The sequence below is a fragment of the Erpetoichthys calabaricus genome, chromosome 3 (assembly GCF_900747795.2).
Source record: "Erpetoichthys calabaricus chromosome 3, fErpCal1.3, whole genome shotgun sequence".
Classification (NCBI taxonomy): Eukaryota; Metazoa; Chordata; class Cladistia; order Polypteriformes; family Polypteridae; genus Erpetoichthys; species Erpetoichthys calabaricus.
The window spans coordinates 297,499,894-297,517,788 of NC_041396.2; the positions used below are offsets into that span (position 1 = coordinate 297,499,894).

The 17,895-nt window shown below is 39.8% G+C and overlaps 1 protein-coding gene across 1 annotated transcript in view; it reads left to right on the forward strand.

The window, feature by feature from the left end:
- The window catches only part of atf7b (activating transcription factor 7b), a 159,848-nt gene that overhangs the window by 105,010 nt on the left and 36,943 nt on the right, over nucleotides 1–17,895 (forward strand).

A 17,895-nucleotide genomic window follows, 5' to 3' on the forward strand; every position in this document is an offset into this window, starting at 1 on the left:
TCCTCACATTCCACTGACCTCCCTCTCATTCACACACATGTATTCTGTTGTGGTGGTCCTACCGACCTTCATTCCTCTCCTGTCTAGAACATATCTCCACCTCTCCAGGGTCTCCTCATCCTGCTCCCTACTCTCACTACAGATCACAATGTCATCAGCAATCATCATAGTCCACAGGGACTCCTGTCTAATCTCGTCTGTCAGAAATAAGAAAGGGCTCAGAGCCGATCCCTGATGTAATCCCACCTCTGTCACTCCTACCACAGACCTCACCATTGTCACACTTCCCTCATACATATCCTGTACAACTCTTACATACTTCTCTGCCACTCCCGACTTCCTCATACAATACCACAGCTCCTCTCGAGGCATCCTGTCATATGCTTTCTCCAGGTCCACAAAGACGCAATGCAGTTCCTTCTAGCCTTCTCTCTACTTCTCCATCAACATCCTCCGAGCAAACATCACATCTGTGGTGCTCTTTCTTGGCATGAAACATACTGCTGCTCACTAATCATCACCTCCCTTCTTAACTGAGCTTCCACTGATCTTTGCTAATAAGTGGGTCTCCGGTAAAAATACTATTTTAGCGTTTAGACCTGGTAGCTGAGAGAATAATTTCTTTCTCTTTAATTCGTGATTCAGGCCTTTAACATTCCAGCTCACAAAGTTAACTGTCTGGTCTCGGAGACATTGCTTCTGAACTTTTGTTGTCATTTTGTAGTCTTAACTGAAAATAAGACCACTTTGACCTTAATTTCCAGTTTTCCCAGGAGTTATTGCCATGAAGCCTATTGTTACATTGGCACTTATAATTATAAGGATTAAAAGGATAGATTAGAGATAGCTTGCTCTCTTTCTCTCCCCCCCCCCCCCCCCCCCCCCCCCCCACTAGAGACAGAGCACGACCAAAACAAAACAAGCCCCCAGCAGCAGCGTATGAGGAATAAAATTGAGCTATCTATTGTCGGGTAAAAGTCCTCAATACTGGTATGTCACAGAGAGGATGTGCAGCATTGGTCAGAACAACCATCAGTTTTCTCTTCCTCTCCTCCATGACTACCTCCAGAAGGTCCAGAGAGCATCCAGTAACTGAGCCTGCCTTTTTAATCAACATGTTGACTCGGTGGGCCTCTTCTTCTTCTACTTTCAGCTGCTCCCGTTAGGGGTTGCCACAGCGGATCATTGAAGTGATAGTTGCAGTCCAGCACACTATAGACTGGCTAAGAAAAATCTCTGCCCTTTTTTATATATGATCTCTCCGTCACAGTCAGATAGTAATTTTAGCTTTAGATCCCAACATAAAATTCAAATCTCTATCTTTGAAGTACTTTGTCTTAGAGATTTGAACTGTAATTAGCCACAGACCCTCCACAACATAACACTTACATCATTTGAGTTAAGCTGTGTTTCTATTTAAAACCCTCCAAAAGCCACACATTTTTGTAAAGTGCCAATAAAAACAGATATTTTTATCATAATGACACATGAAATTTGCAGACAATACTAAAATTGCAGGAATGGTAGGTGTAGAAACAATTCAGAAAGACCTGGACAAGCTTCGAACTGAGTGAACACTTGGAAAATGGTGTTTAATGTAAAAAGATATGCAAAATGCTACACGAGGGCAAAAATGAACGTCAATTATAAACACAAGATGGGAGACACTGTCCTAAAGGAAGCAGCCTCTGAAAAGGATTTAGGGGTATACTTTGACACCACATTTTCGTTATCTAAGCAATGCGCAGAAGCGATTAAATAGGTAAATAAAATGCTACGTTATATCCAGTGCTTGAAGTGGCGGTACTCTGTTTATGGCGATACATTAACATTTAATCAAAGAGTGTTTGGGCACTGGTAATGTTGTAAAAACTGTTGGCTATAAATCAAAGGACGTTGTGCTCAGACGAAATAACACACGTGTGGGACCACATCTGAAGTGCTGTGTGCAGTTCTGGTCACCACGCTTCAAAAAAAGACACATCAGCATTTGAAGCTGTACAGAGGAGAGCACCAAAGTGCATTCTGGTACTGAAAGGGCATATCTGACTCTGACATGTTTAAGGAATCGAACCTGTTTAGTCTCAAATAGAGCAGGAAGCAAGGGGATCTTATTCAGGTGTTCAAAATTCTGAATAGAATTGATAAAGTGGATCCTTTGGAATCCATCCTTCCATTATCCAACCCGCTATATCCTAACTACAGGGTCACCGGGGTCTGCTGGAGCCAATCCCAGCCAACACAGGGTGCAAGGCAGGAAACAAGCCCCGGGCAGGGCGCCAGCCCACCACAGGGCACGCACACGCGCACCAAACACACACTAGGGACAATTTAGAGTCACCAATGCACCTAACCTGCATGTCTTTGGACTGTGAGAGGAAACCCACACAGACATGGGGAGAACATGCAAACTCCACGCAGGGAGGACCCGGGAAGCGAACCTGGGTCTCCTAACTGCGAGGCAGCAGCGCTACCCACTGCGCCCCCCCTTAGAATCCTTTTAACTAAATAACATATTGCATAGTCGAGGACACCTAGTGGAGATTGAATGGTCTCCTCTCGTTTGTCAAATTACTTAATGTTCCTATGTACGTGTATTTGCATTTTATTATCAGTCTTATATTTGAATATCATTCACTGTTTAAGGAGTGTGCAGAATATGTGTTGCATAGGAGCTCCCCCCAAACCACTAGAGAACCCCAAGAATGTCTGTATGCTTATGCCAGTCAATGCCCCTACTCCAGTCCTGGAGCAATGCTAGAGAAATGTCCTGATTTTAAAAATTATTTGAAAGTCCATACTAGGGGTGGGCGGTATGACCAAAATTCTATATCACAGTATTTTTCTAAATTATCCCGGTTTCACGGTATTCGACGGTATTTTTTCCCCATGCATGAGTGGATGTTAACCACATTTTCCACTGCAATTACTGGCTAAGAATAACCTATTCCACTGTCAAGAGTATTGTACATTGTACAAAAAAAAACATTTTAATGTGCACACAAGTATTAATACAGTTTTGCATTGCCCCATAAAGTGATAGTTTTCAAGGGGGTGGCACTACAGGTATCACATTGCATGACAGATGCAGTCAAAATATAGAACCTTTTTATTGAACAAATTTTGCAAAAACAAACTATAATTTTGACAACATATTTTCAACCATACAAAGAGGCATTTAGACTTAGTAAAATATCTAGAAGTGCTTGTCAAAAATTGTATTGCACCGAACATGTCTTAGAAAAGGAATAAATAGTAAATATTTTTTGTAAACCAACTACACTTTCTGTTAATGTTAACAATCTCTGTCCACTGACACGTTAAAGTGACTTTTTAAACAACTTTATCATCATTAAACTGCATAATATTTAAACTAATAAATAATAACAATAAAATAAATAATAGTATTATTACTGATAGTTGCACTATTACTTCAAGACTTCAAGCCCAGGTGCATTACACAGTATTCACCAAGTTAAAATAAAATACAACAAGTGCAACTTGGTGATGACATCTTTACCAGCTGAACCATCATTTAGGCAAACTGCATTAATATGGACCTTGCTTCAAGCTAAGCTATACTGGGAAGAAAAAAACAAATTATATGTCGAGAACAAAGTCAACATTTCCACTTTATTCTCGCCGTCTATGTTGAGATTAAAGTCGACATTTCCACTTTATTCTCATAGTTTACTTCATAATTAAAGTAGAATGTCGTAAACTAAACTTCTTCCTAAAATCAATGTTTAATCAATTACTTAATTTACCCCGTCATAAATTAATGCAGCACATTAAATGCTTTGTGTTACGTTCCCCGACCCAGTGGTTAATCACTACGCTTCTTAAGCGATCACCATACAGAATCCATTCACTTCATGATATTCCTGCTTTCTGAAAATTTAGAATGCTAAGATAAATACTTGATATCATTTTCATGATGAAATGCATTAAAGCAGGTATTACACATGCACGGTAGTGAGGCGGTAGTGCTGCTACCTCGCAGTAAGGGGTCCCCAGGTGTACGTTCAGTGTAGAGAACTTTATGGCAGGTGTGACGAGGCTCCAAAAAACTGGATGTATGAATAGCTATCGCACAGGTTTAACTTAAATATTGTGTAAATGTTGGGTTTGTGATCTGCTGGTCGGAGACACGAACACAGAATTCAATTCATGTTCTTCTGAGCGGGCTATCTTTATTGCATGCATGCTGTCTCTATCTGACGTAGGCTACCAAAACCCCAGTTCCTATCCTTCCTTTTTCTTTCACCACATAACCAATCACCACACGATAAACATCTTTGTGAAATTAAAACTAGTTATAAACTTAGCCCACGGAGTGTTCAGAACTTTAAAAATATCTTCGTTATACATGTTTAATTATGCCATCCATTCAGAGTTGCGCCCATCTCTGAACGAATCACTTAACACAAAGCATTTAATGTGCTATATAACTTATGACGGGGTTTGAGAAAATCTAGTAAATTAAATATTCATTTTATGATGAAGTTTAGTTTACGATGTTCTACTTTAATGACAAATTACGAGAACAAAGTCAAAAGAATATATTCTCGTCATAAGTGTCAAGATTAAAGTGGAAATGCCGAGAATAAAGTCAAAATGTCGTCACACTATTACACAGTACCCAGGTACATTACACTGTATTGAAAACAAATAAAACAAGTACAACTTGGCTTGCAGTGTTATCCAGTAGTATAGAAACAGTATTTACACATCTGACCTTTTAAAACTAAAGCATCTCCAGGCGACAGATGTGACTGCTTTTTTTCGGCTCTCTGTCCATTTTCACTGCGCGGCATACCTATGCTACCGCCCACTATTTAGTGGTGTAGCAGTGAAAAAGAGCCCTAGTGCAACAAATCTGTGTTTAGCGGTGTAGCAGTGAAAAAGGTCCCCACTTGAACAGTTTCCCGCTGCGCCACGTTCCGAACGTCGTTTAGGCAATTTAAACCGGTGTTGCGGTATAAGAAAAATCCATATCATAAAAAAACTAAAAAAACGGTGTTTGGTATGAACCGGTATACCGCCCAGCACTAGTCCATACCCACTGTGTTTGAGTCTTATGTATTGCTACAGCCTACTGTGGTATCTTTCAGACCGCACTTAGCTCATAGTTGATATTTTTTTTGTTTTTATTTGATTGTTCAAATCATTTTTGCAAATGGCTCAAATTCAATATAACTGTGTATACATGTCTATCTTGAATCCATAAAATAAATAAAAATAAATTAATCCAACAGGTGTGACCTAACAGACAACCAAGAATAGCAGCGACATGCTGACTTCTAACTTCAAATTGTTTGCAGCACCGGACGTCTTTGAAGTCATCCGCTCACAAGTGCACAGAGATGCTTTGAGAGGTTTCATCATTGTCAGATCTGTGCATGGAAACCTGAAGATACAAGAGAGGAGCTGTGACTAATGGGTGGAAGAGGGGTTTGATGCAAAAATAATGGGTTGACGGTATTAGAATGTTGAGGGCAGTGCCTGACTGCAAGACTTCCTTTAATATATGCTTGAGGCGTGACATTTGAGAAAACATGTGACTTATATTGGCAGGCTTTCCTTTTTTTTCTTCATTTCTTTTGGTTTTGCATTTCAGATTACTCTAAGCTTCATGTTTGCGCAGTGGTAACACTGCTACCTCTCAGTAAGGAGACCATGTCCCGTGCATTGGAGTTTGCATGTTCTCCATGTGCCTGCATGGGTTTCCTCCCACTGTCCAAAGACGTGCAGATTAGATGAAAGGCAACACTACATTGGCTTTAGTGTGCATTTGGGGTGTGTGTGTGTGTGTGTTCACCCTGTGATGGACTGGCGCCCTGACCAGGGTTTGTTCCTGTCTTCCATCCTTTGATAGCCGGGATGGGCTCCAGCACCAACCCACCCGACACTGTTTAGGACTTAGCGCAGATGTCCTCAATCACGGTCCTGGAGGGCTGCAGTGGCTGCAGGTTTTCTTTCCACCCAGTTTCCCAGTTAGACCTCAGTCCTTGCTGATAATGAAACTTGGTGTTTAACTATATAGCTTGTTAGCACTTTCATTCATCAAAGACAAATTTAATTACATTGTAGATCAGAGGTCAACAATTACAGTCCTGGAGGGCCACAGTGGCTGCAGGTTTTTTTAACCAGGTTATTTACTACTAAAGCAATGCATTTTTGGGCTTAATCTTAGTTATCTTGCCTGTTATAATTCGGAACCCTTAATTGCCTCTTTTAGTTTTAGCAGCTGCATTTAAAATATTACTTGTTGCCTGTTTTGTTAATCAGACATTAGTTAATAATAAAATGCAGATAACCAAATAAACCAGCAGCTCTTCAGCCACCGTGCTTCCTTTTAAACCTGTGCATATGCTTCATTAAAAGTGTCTGTATAAAAAAATGTTTAGAAATAAATGAGAGGGGAATTGAAAGGAGCGTTAAGTTTAATTCTGTTCTAGTCCACAAAAGACATGGATAATGCTCTCAGGTAAAGAAACTCTACAGCGCAATTACAATTTCTCTTGGATGAATGAAAGCACTTACAAGGCATACAGTTAAATACTAAGTTTCATTATAAGCAAGGCCTGAGTTCTAATTAGGAAAGCAGTTGGAAGGAAAACCTGCAGCCACTGCGGCCCACTAGGACCGTGATTGAGGACCCCTGACTTAGTGGATTAAGAAAACTAATGACTGATGATGTTACACTAAAAGTGTTTCCCAAACTCGGTCCTGGGGACTCCCTGTAGCTGCAGGTTTTTGTTCCAAACAGCTTTTGTTTTTAATTGGACTCCTGGGCTAATTAAGTGAACTGTTATTTCCCAAGTTTGGTTAAAAAAAAAAAATTTTTAAAAATATTAAAATGTACCAAGCAGTTATATAGGAATAATGTATTTTTTTTCTTTTTGACAGTATTTTCATTTTACTTTTCAAGGTGTTCTAATTGTTTAATTAATCCATTATTTACTAATCAGTGGGTCTAACGCTAAAGTTGCAGCCTTTGATTATTAAGTGTTTTTTGCCTGCGTGTCTGCTCTGCTTGTTTTTAATTGTCATTAATAAGATACAGCGAAGGGGAAAAACTGCAAAAAAGGGCAAAATATAATGAAATCAACAAAAGAGAGTTAAGCATTTAAATCCATAGAAAAAGCAGAAATATTTCTAAATGTCTTATAAATGTAAAAGTCACACTGCTGTGCTTTTTCTGAATGTAGAATAAGAGAAAAAAAAAATCCCAGCTAATTAAATGATATCAGTGCTATCAGGTGTTGTCACTGATTAGGAATCTGGTTGGAACAAAAACCTGCAGCCACAGGGGGTCACCAGGACCGAGTTTGGGAAACACTGTTCTAAAATAATCAAATCTGTGTTACATGAATATAAAGAAAAAGATTGTTAATAGCTATATAAACACAACTGATTGTGGGTAGTTCTCTAGTCAACCCTCGAGTGTAAAAAGGTGTAGCCTGCAGTGATACTAACAGTACAGCCATAGTCTTAAAATGCAACCCCATAAATCATAGAAATAGAAATTGGATTCAGTTCTCTGAAATGAATGAACTACATTGTTCAGCTCAAGTCAAGTGGCTTTTTTGTCGTACCGTCCATACATCGCATTGTGGCACAAAATCACATTTCCAAGAACTGCGGTGCAAAATATACATACAGTGGTGTGAAAAACTATTTGCCCCCTTCCTGATTTCTTATTCTTTTTCATGTTTGTCACACAAAATGTTTCTGATCATCAAACACATTTAACCATTAGTCAAATATAACACAAGTAAACACAAAATGCAGTTTGTAAATGGTGGTTTTTATTATTTAGGGAGAAAAAAAAATCCAAACCTACATGGCCCTGTGTGAAAAAGTAATTGCCCCCTGAACCTAATAACTGGTTGGGCCACCCTTAGCAGCAATACCTGCAATCAAGCGTTTGCGATAACTTGCAATGAGTCTTTTACAGCGCTCTGGAGGAATTTTGGCCCACTCATCTTTGCAAAATTGTTGTAATTCAGCTTTATTTGAGGGTTTTCTAGCATGAACCGCCTTTTTAAGGTCATGCCATAGCATCTCAATTGGATTCAGGTCAGGACTTTGACTAGGCCACTCCAAAGTCTTCATTTTGTTTTTCTTCAGCCATTCAGAGGTGGATTTGCTGGTGTGTTTTGGGTCATTGTCCTGTTGCAGCACCCAAGATCGCTTCAACTTGAGTTGACGAACAGATGGCCGGACATTCTCCTTCAGGATTTTTTGGTAGACAGTAGAATTCATGGTTCCATCTATCACAGCAAGCCTTCCAGGTCCTGAAGCAGCAAAACAACCCCAGACCATCACACTACCACCACCATATTTTACTTTTGGTATGATGTTCTTTTTCTGAAATGCTGTGTTCCTTTTACGCCAGATGTAACGGGACATTTGCCTTCCAAAAAGTTCAACTTTTGACTCATCAGTCCACAAGGTATTTTCCCAAAAGTCTTGGCAATCATTGAGATGTTTCTTAGCAAAATTGAGACGAGCCCTAATGTTCTTTTTGCTTAACAGTGGTTTGCGTCTTGGAAATCTGCCATGCAGGCCGTTTTTGCCCAGTCTCTTTCTTATGGTGGAGTCGTGAACACTGACCTTAATTGAGGCAAGTGAGGCCTGCAGTTCTTTAGACGTTGTCCTGGGGTCTTTTGTGACCTCTCGGATGAGTCGTCTCTGCGCTCTTGGGGTAATTTTGGTCGGCCGGCCACTCCTGGGAAGGTTCACCACTGTTCCATGTTTTTGCCATTTGTGGATAATGGCTCTCACTGTGGTTCGCTGGAGTCCCAAAGCTTTAGAAATGGCTTTATAACCTTTACCAGACTGATAGATCTCAATTACTTCTGTTCTCATTTGTTCCTGAATTTCTTTGGATCTTGGCACGATGTCTAGCTTTTGAGATGCTTTTGGTCTACTTCTCTGTGTCAGGCAGCTCCTATTTAAGTGATTTCTTGATTGAAACAGGTGTGGCAGTAATCAGGCCTGGGGGTGGCTACGGAAATTGAACTCAGGTGTCATACACCACAGTTAGGTTATTTTTTAACAAGGGGGCAATTACTTTTTCACACAGGGCCATGTAGGTTTGGATTTTTTTTCTCCCTAAATAATAAACACCATCATTTAAAAACTGCATTTTGTGTTTACTTGTGTTATATTTGACTAATGGTTAAATGTGTTTGATGATCAGAAACATTTTGTGTGACAAACATGCAAAAGAATAAGAAATCAGGAAGGGGGCAAATAGTTTTTCACACCACTGTAAACCCAGGAGAAGTGCAAGACAGGTAAAGAACTATACTATACTGTATAATAGATAAATAAATAATTTTCTAGTATAATCAGAAAATTCAATGAAATTGAAGTCTAATAATAATCTTTAAACATTTGCCAAGAATCCCTTTTTATTATATACAAGTCTATGCATGCCAATAACACAATATCATCATTCAGTCTGTGCATGACCGCAAGCACTTTGGGAGAAATGTGAAGAGTGAATTGCATATCAATTCCAAGATGGTGGTGATCAGAGGAAGATGACATTTTGTGGAGTTTTAACATTGGCCCATGTACTTTGAATCAAATCAGCCGTTAGCAATGCAGTCAAAGCCGAGAGTGTTGTTGCCATGTTTAGTTTACTTTGCCGCGTCGGTGTCTTCTATGCTATGCCACTTTGGTAATTTTTATGATTATTGCTGTTGTTGCTGGTGAGGAACTTGAACCCCGGACACGGACAGACGCGGACGCCAAATGTCCCGAAACACACACATTTTATTTATACAGTTCTGCACACAATTTCCACAGTGCACAAATCACCACCAATATTATTAGTCCCTTCTCTTCTATCGCTTTTCCTTCTGTTCTGCCACCTCCACTCCTTCCCTGGCCAGCGCCGTCCTCTGACGGCACTTCCTGGTGTGGCGGAAGTGCCGCATGAGCACCCGGAAGCACTCCGGGTGTGCCTGGAATCTCTTCCGGCAGCACTTCCAGTTGTTGCTGCATTCCAAGGCTCCATGATCTTCCGGGCCCCCCCTGGTGGTGGCCACAGGCCCCAACAGAGATGAGCTTCTAAGCTGTGATCCCGTGGCCCTCATGCAGACCAGGGCACCTGCCCTCTCGTGGCGTCTGGATAAGTTGCCCCTTACATTTCGCCCTCAACACATTTCACCCCCAGTAAATTACAAAGATATTAATTTAGTACAAAATTGTATTACGCGTATGTTTATTCGCAGTGGCATGTGATATTACACATATATCTTATTCATATAGCTTATTCAGAACTCAGCTGCAAGAGTCCTTACTCGAACCAACAGCAGCGAGCACATCACACCCATCCTGCTCCGTCTCCACTGGCTCCCTGTGTCTTACAGAATCGAATATAAAATCCTACTAATAACATACAAAGCCTTAAATAACCTCGCGCCAAACTACATCAGTGACCTTCTCCATCACTATGTGCCTGTCCGCTCACTAAGGTCCTCTGATTCTGGCAATCTTGTTGTACCCCACACTAATCTACACTCCATGGGTGACAGCAGGGCCTTCAGCTGTATAGCGCCCAGACTCTGGAATGACCTACCGAAATTAATCAGGTCAGCTGACTCCATGGATTCTTTTAAAAAACAACTCAGAACTCATCTGTTCAGGAAGGCTTTTAGCTCTACTTGACTTTATTACCCTTCTCTCAGTTTACTTCTCTGTCAAGATGCTCATGGAAATCTGTATATATATGTGTGGGTGTGTGTGTGCATGTGCTGGACCATCAATTATGTTGTCTGTTAGGCTTTTTTTTCTCTGAATTCACTTCATTTATTTATCTGGTTTAGTACAATGCTATATACTGTATACCCTGCCGTTCTATCTTAAACTCTGTGAAGTGCCTTGAGCATGGGAAAGGCTTTATATAAATAAAATGTATTATTATTATTATTATTATATAAATTTTTGTAAAATCGTTTGGATTCGTTTAATCAAAATAAAAATATATATATGTTTACTGAGCATTTCATTTAAGTGATGCACTATTGCTAACGTTTTTATTATTTTGTTACAAAAATGTTTAAATTAGGAAAGTCAGTTTTGAACGCTGAGAACAATTATTCACTTTATTTTATCGAGAAACTTCCAACACTCAAAATGTCTGGGTGTGGGGTATTAAAAGTTACTGGGGTGGGGGAGAAATATCATGGAGGCGAAATGTGAGAGGCGAAATTTCCGTAAACCCCCTCTCATTAGCCCAGGGCAGGTATTGTCCCTCTCCCGGACCTTCCAGGCGTCCCAGCTGGGCAGGATCCCCAGCCGTCCGCCACACTGGATTATTGTCGATGTTGTAGCCTATGAGTCTTTGCCCCTTCATGTCTATAATGAGTCAGTGTCCATGACTGTACATATAGTTTTTGACTACTGTAGATATTTTTCTCTTTAAAATGGATACAGAATGGGGATCAAAAAAAAATCATGCATACCCCCTAAAAAAAGCTAGTTGCACCCCTTTTCACTGTGTAAAAAATATTTAATAAACAAAATGTGTTAATAAAATCAGTAGAAACTTTTACAGTGCTCCAATTTAACTAAGTTTCTGAACCCACCTGAATGTTATGCTGTGCAGAGAAGAGAACAACAAGCCATTCTGAAGTGGTTATGCAAGAATTTGTTTGGGCCCCATAGTGATGTACCTCAGTCAGCAGGGCACGTTTTGCCATCCCCCTTTGAAACAAGAGCAGTGTGTGTTCGTCCACTGTGATCATTGCCCTCTGGAGACCGAGCGGTGTCTTTTAATCCTCCACGATTCTTCTCCCTGAAGACTAAGAGATGAGCTTCGGGCATTGAATGGAAGGAGGGTGGAATTTAGGCATTGAAAACAAAGCCTTATAATTTTGTCCAGTGCAATGACTAAATCACTAAATAAATAAGCAACGGAATTTATGTAGGCCCCCACTGCTTTGTAGCACACCTTCTACATCTCCCCTTATTCACACCCCTGCATGCAGACATACTTTCTCACTTGTTTTTATTTGTTGTGCTGCAGTAGGGGAGACTGTTCTTAATTGTGAGGTGGGTTGCCGAGTGATTAGCTTTAGTGACGTTACACTTAAAAAGTTGTGTGTCGTGGCATCTCAGTTGGAGAAATAACATCTGATCAAACGGATGTTTTAATTCCAGGGTACTTCTGTCTTCATCAGCTGCATCATCACACTGAATAAATTGTAATTACAGTTGTATTAACAGTTATTCTTGTGACTCGCCAGCAGTTATTTTCACCCTATTGTGCTTTTCTTTCAGAACTTTTAAGTGAACAAATATACCCTTCCCTACATTTTGCAGCTGACCCTCAGGATTACAAAGTAAACAAATGCAATTGTTGGAAGCTATTTATTAGTACTGTTATAGTATTTAACTTAAGACCATGTGACAACAGTTTTCATTGGAAACAAGCTTCTTATAAGTTATATCTGATGTGTGAAGCACATGAGCTTCCTACATAAAGCTGTTATCTAAGTTGTAAACTAATACAGGCAGTGTGTGCAAAAACACAAAAAATGTTATGTGTGGGGAGCAAAATTAAAGTCAAGAGGTTCCTGGCGTTTTACAGTTGTGGTTGACTTTACTGCCACCTTTTCATTTTACGCATATCATATAAAATAGCTTAGAAATGCAGCAACTTTAAATTGAGGACATTTTAAAAGATCATGAGAAGTTACACAACAAAAAACAACATCTGTTCAACTTGTTTATTGTCTTGTTTGCAGAAGAAAATGAGATTTATGTAGTCTAATAGTGTATTGTTGCAATTGCTGGCTTTCTAAATTAAGAAACTGACTTTACTTTAAAAACCAGGCTGACAGGGAAATTTCTCTGATTCTACATGTGCTGTTGTGATATCTGTGTTATCTATTCCATGAGAAAAGTGAGTAACCTGCAGGATACAAACCCTCACAACTTCTATTATACATATAACCTAGTGTTTGCAGCTCTGTAGAACACTGGTAAGGAAAATGAGACTACAGACCCTGTCAGCTACGGTCCAGTGAACATAAAGGTTCAAATGAACACCCAAGGTTCTTTTGTCCTTAATGGCATACTATATATATGATTCAGTTCTTTGAATGTTAATATTGAGGTGAACAGCCTCAAGGCTCTACAGTTTCCCAGATTCATACAAGTAATTGTTCATGTGCGATAACAGAGGTGGGAAGCACCGCTCAGCATTAACATGTCTGTTCCCCAACAATGAAGGATCGCCTTTCAGCAACAAAGCATTTCACTCAAGGAGGACCTGATACACAAGGATGTGGCTGTTATTCGATTTCATTCTCATCATTGTGGCAGGCGACATAGCTCTACTTACTAATCGTGGCACTGGAGGGTGGTGAGGTGTTGTATGTTCATTAGCACTTGCAGGTAAGGATTTTCAGAGGTCTGTGCACAGAATAATAATGGCCCCGTGAACATATAAAGTATAAACACCACTCAAATTTAAAGCATTTTTGCACTTTTATGCCTAGTAGTAAGTCTGTTAGTTTGTTTTCCTGTGTTTACATTTATGTTTGTTGATCTGTGTTCATAGTACAGTGAAATTCTTACTTGCATGTTTCCTTAGATCTACAATCATGGCCGAAATTATCAGCACCCCTGGAATTTTCCCACAAAATGCACCATTTCTTCCAGAAAATTGTTGCAATTACAAATGTTTTGGTATACACATGTTTATTTACTTTATGTGCATTGGAACAACACAAAAAAAATGGAGAAAAAAAGCCAAATCTGACATCATATCACACAGAACTCCAAAAATGGGCTGGACAAAATTATTGGCACCTTTTCAAAATTGCGGGTAAATCGTTTTATTTCAAGCATATGATGCTCGTTTGAACTCACCTGTGGCAAGAAACAGGGCTGGCAATATAGCAATCACACCCAAAGCCAGTTAAAATGGAGAAAAGTTGACTCAACCTTTCTGTTGTGTGTCTGAGTGTGCCACACTAAGCATGGAAAACAGAAAGAAGAGCAGAGAATTGTCTGAGAACTTCAGAACAAAAATTGTGGAAAAATATCAACAATATCAACAATCTCAAGGCTACAAGTCCATCTCCAGAGATCTTCATGTTCCTTTGTCCACTGTGCGCAACATAATGAAGAAGTTCACAACACATGGCACTGTAGCTAATCTCCTTGAACGTGGACGGAAGAGAAAAATTGATAAAAGACTGCAACGAAGGATAGTCCGAATGGTGGATAAACAACCCAGATCAACTTCAAAACATATTCAAGCTGTTCTGCAGACTCAGGGTGCAACAGTGTCAGCTCGAACTCTCCGTCGACATCTGAACGAAATGAAATGCTATGGCAGGAGAGCCAGGAGGACCCCACTGCTGATACAGAAACATAAAAAAGCCAGACTGGAGTTTGCCAAAATGTACTTGAGGAAGCCAAAATCCTTCTGGGTGAACGTCTTGTGGACAGATGAGGCCAAGGTAGAGCTTTTTGGTAAAGCTCATCATTCTACTGTTTACAGAAAACGGAATGAGACCTACGAAGAAAAGAACACAGTACCTACAGTCAAACATGGTGGAGGTTCTAAGATGTTTTGGGGATGTTTTGCTGCCTCTGGCATTGGATGCCTTGACTGTGTGCAAGGCATCATGAAATCTAAAGACTACCAAAAGATATTGGGGCACAATGTAGGGCCCAGTGTCAGAAAGCTGGATCTGCGTCAGAGCTCATGGGTGTTCCAGCAGGACAGTGACCCTAAACATACCTCTAAAAACACCCAGAAATGGTTGGAGACAAAGCGCTGGAGAGTTCTGAAGTGGCCAGCAATGAGTCCGGATCTAAATCCGATTGAACACTTATGGAGAGATCTCAAAATTGCTGTTGGGAGAAGGCGCCCTTCAAATCTGAGAGACCTTGAGCAGTTTGCAAAAGAAGAGTGGTCGGAAATTCCAGTTGAGAGGTGTAACAAGCTTGTTGATTGTTATAGGAAGCGCTTGATTTCAGTTATTTTTTCCAAAGGGCGTGCAACCAAATATTAAGTTGAGGGTGCCAATAATTTTGTCCAGCCCGGTTTTTGAGTTTTGTGTGAAATGATGTCAGATTTGGCTTTTCTTCTGTTTTTTTGTGTTGTTCCAATGCACATAAAGGAAATAAACATGTTTATACCAAAACATTTGTAATTGCAATAATTTTCTGGGGGAAATGGTGCATTTTCTGGGAAAATTCCAGAGGTGCCGATAATTTCGGCCATGACTCACTCATCTATCTATCTATCTATCTATCTATCTATCTATCTATCTATCTATCTATCTATCTATCTATCTATCTATCTATCTATCTATCGTCAGTAGTGTACATATATACACACATATACACACACTAATATATATACACACACACACACAGGGTGAGTCAAAATTATGTTAACACTAATGGATTATTTTTATCTCGACCACACCTTTCCAGGTCGATGGATAGGCCATGGTGGACCATTGCTATGGCCTCCACACTCCCCTGATTTGACACCCTATGATTTCTGGTTATGGGATATGGTGAAGGAGGACGTGTATAGCAAGAAAGTTTGTGATATCAATGACCCGAAGGACAGAATACGGACTGTGGTATCATCTGTTCCCTGTGAAATGTGTGTCTTGGTTTTAAATGGTATTGTTGCTTGTTGGTTTTTGTGTGTTGAAAATGATGGCGAACAGGTTGAGACATTCTTGTAAATCATGTTGCACATACTGTATGAAGTATGTTTTGTGACTAAATTGTTTCTGCCATTCAAAGGTTAATTTTGACTCACCCTGTATATGTGTGTGTGTATATATATATATATATATATATATATATATATATATATAATATACACACAAACACACACTAACTGGGCAAATTATTAGGACTAATCATTAGTAGTAATACTGCATAGGGCCTCAGTTCTTCATGGCATGATTTCCACAATATATTGGAAACATTCCTTTGAGATTCCAGCCCATGTTGACATGATTGCATGATGCAATCCCTACGGATTTATTAGTTGCAATCTCCCATTCTATCACATCCCAAAGGCATACTATTGGATTCAGATCTGGTGACTGGTAAGGCCACTGAAGAACATTGAACTTATTGTCATGTTTATGAAACCTGTTTGAGACGACTTTTGCTTTGTGATGTGGTGCATTATGATGCTGGAAGCAGCCATTAGTAGATGGGTAAATAAGCAAGGCTCTTTCTAGGCCCCAACCGCTACGCAACACACCTGCTGCATTGCTTTGTGACATGATACATTATCATGCTGGAAACAGCCATAAGAAGATGGGTCATTTGTGCCCATGAAGGGAGGCACATGATCAGCAACAATACTCAGATTGAGTTCAAGTGACGATTCCTACACTGTCTCTCTCATCAACTAGACATTTCTGCCTGTAGAAGTACCGCTCATGGGCTGTCCTTTGTATCATTCTTAATTAACTCTAGAGACTGTTTTGTGCATGAAAATCTCGGGAGATAAGCAGTTACAGAAATGATCAAAGCAGCTCAACTAGCACCAGCAATCATGCAGTGGTCAAAATCACTGAGATTACTTGTGTGATGTGAACATTAACTGAGTTGAACCTGCAGGATTATATGTATTGCGCTGTTGCCACATAATTGGCTCATTAGATGATTGGATGGATAAGCAGGTGTACAGGTGTTCCTAATAATTTGCTCATTGAGAGTGTCAAGGGTTGAATGAAAAGCAATGCCTGCATCCCCATTAGTCATGCCTGGATGGAAATATTTTAATAAATTAAACAAAGGTGAAACAACGAAGTATTTCTTACAGTATTCTCTGTAATTACTTGCATTCATTTTTTTTTGACATAGTCACAAGATAACTATATGCCTACTTGACCACGATAAATAAGTTATGTGAAGCTCTCATGGCAGAAGTCCGCACTCTGTTTCCATAACCATGTCCTGGCTGCATTCTCAGTTTCTTCACTGGATCTGTACTGATGTCCACGAAAGTCTTCTTTCAATTTTGGAAACAGAAATGGAGGTTGCTGAAAGACAAATGTGTAATGTATGATGGATGTGGTATGGTGGTGAGATGCAGCCTCTTAATTTCTTCCATAGTGGGATGTAAAATGTGTGACCTAATTTTGTTGTAATACAGGATGGCCTGGATTTGCATCTTTTGGCCCAGCAGCAGAGTACAGTGCTAACATCCCTGAAGTTACATTGGTGAATTTAGATTTGGAGTAACACCTTCTGCCATCCAGAACTTAATCACAGCACACTGATTAAATCACACTGATGAGGGTCCAGTGCAGGGTTCTGTTTCACCAGTTGGGATGACAGAGGAGAACCTACAAAACTTGTCAGCACTTGTCGCATATCATGACTGCCATCTGTTGATGAGAAATGAAACTGGAGGGATTATTTTTCATTCTACTCACGTATATTTTATACATATACATATATATACAGTGCATCCGGAAAGTATTCACAGCGCATCACTTTTTCCACATTTTGTTATGTTACAGCCTTATTCCAAAATGGAATAAATTTGCAAAAACCTCAAGTAAACTTTTTTCACATTTTCATTATGGGGTGTTGTGTGTAGAATTCTGAGAAAAAAAGGAATTTATTCCATTTTGGAATAAGGCTGTAACATAACAAAATATGGAAATAGTGATGCGCTGTGAGTACTTTCCAGATGCACTGTATATACCCACACACAGTACATACATACATACAGGCCGGTCTTGGCTTGCAGTAAATTTGCAGATACAGACGAGTACAGCTTGTGTTGATTATGTCCTGTGTAATCTTCCCTGCCCTCTGTAGAGCTTGTACCAGCTTCAGCCATGCCACGATGTGTTGAGGGCCAGT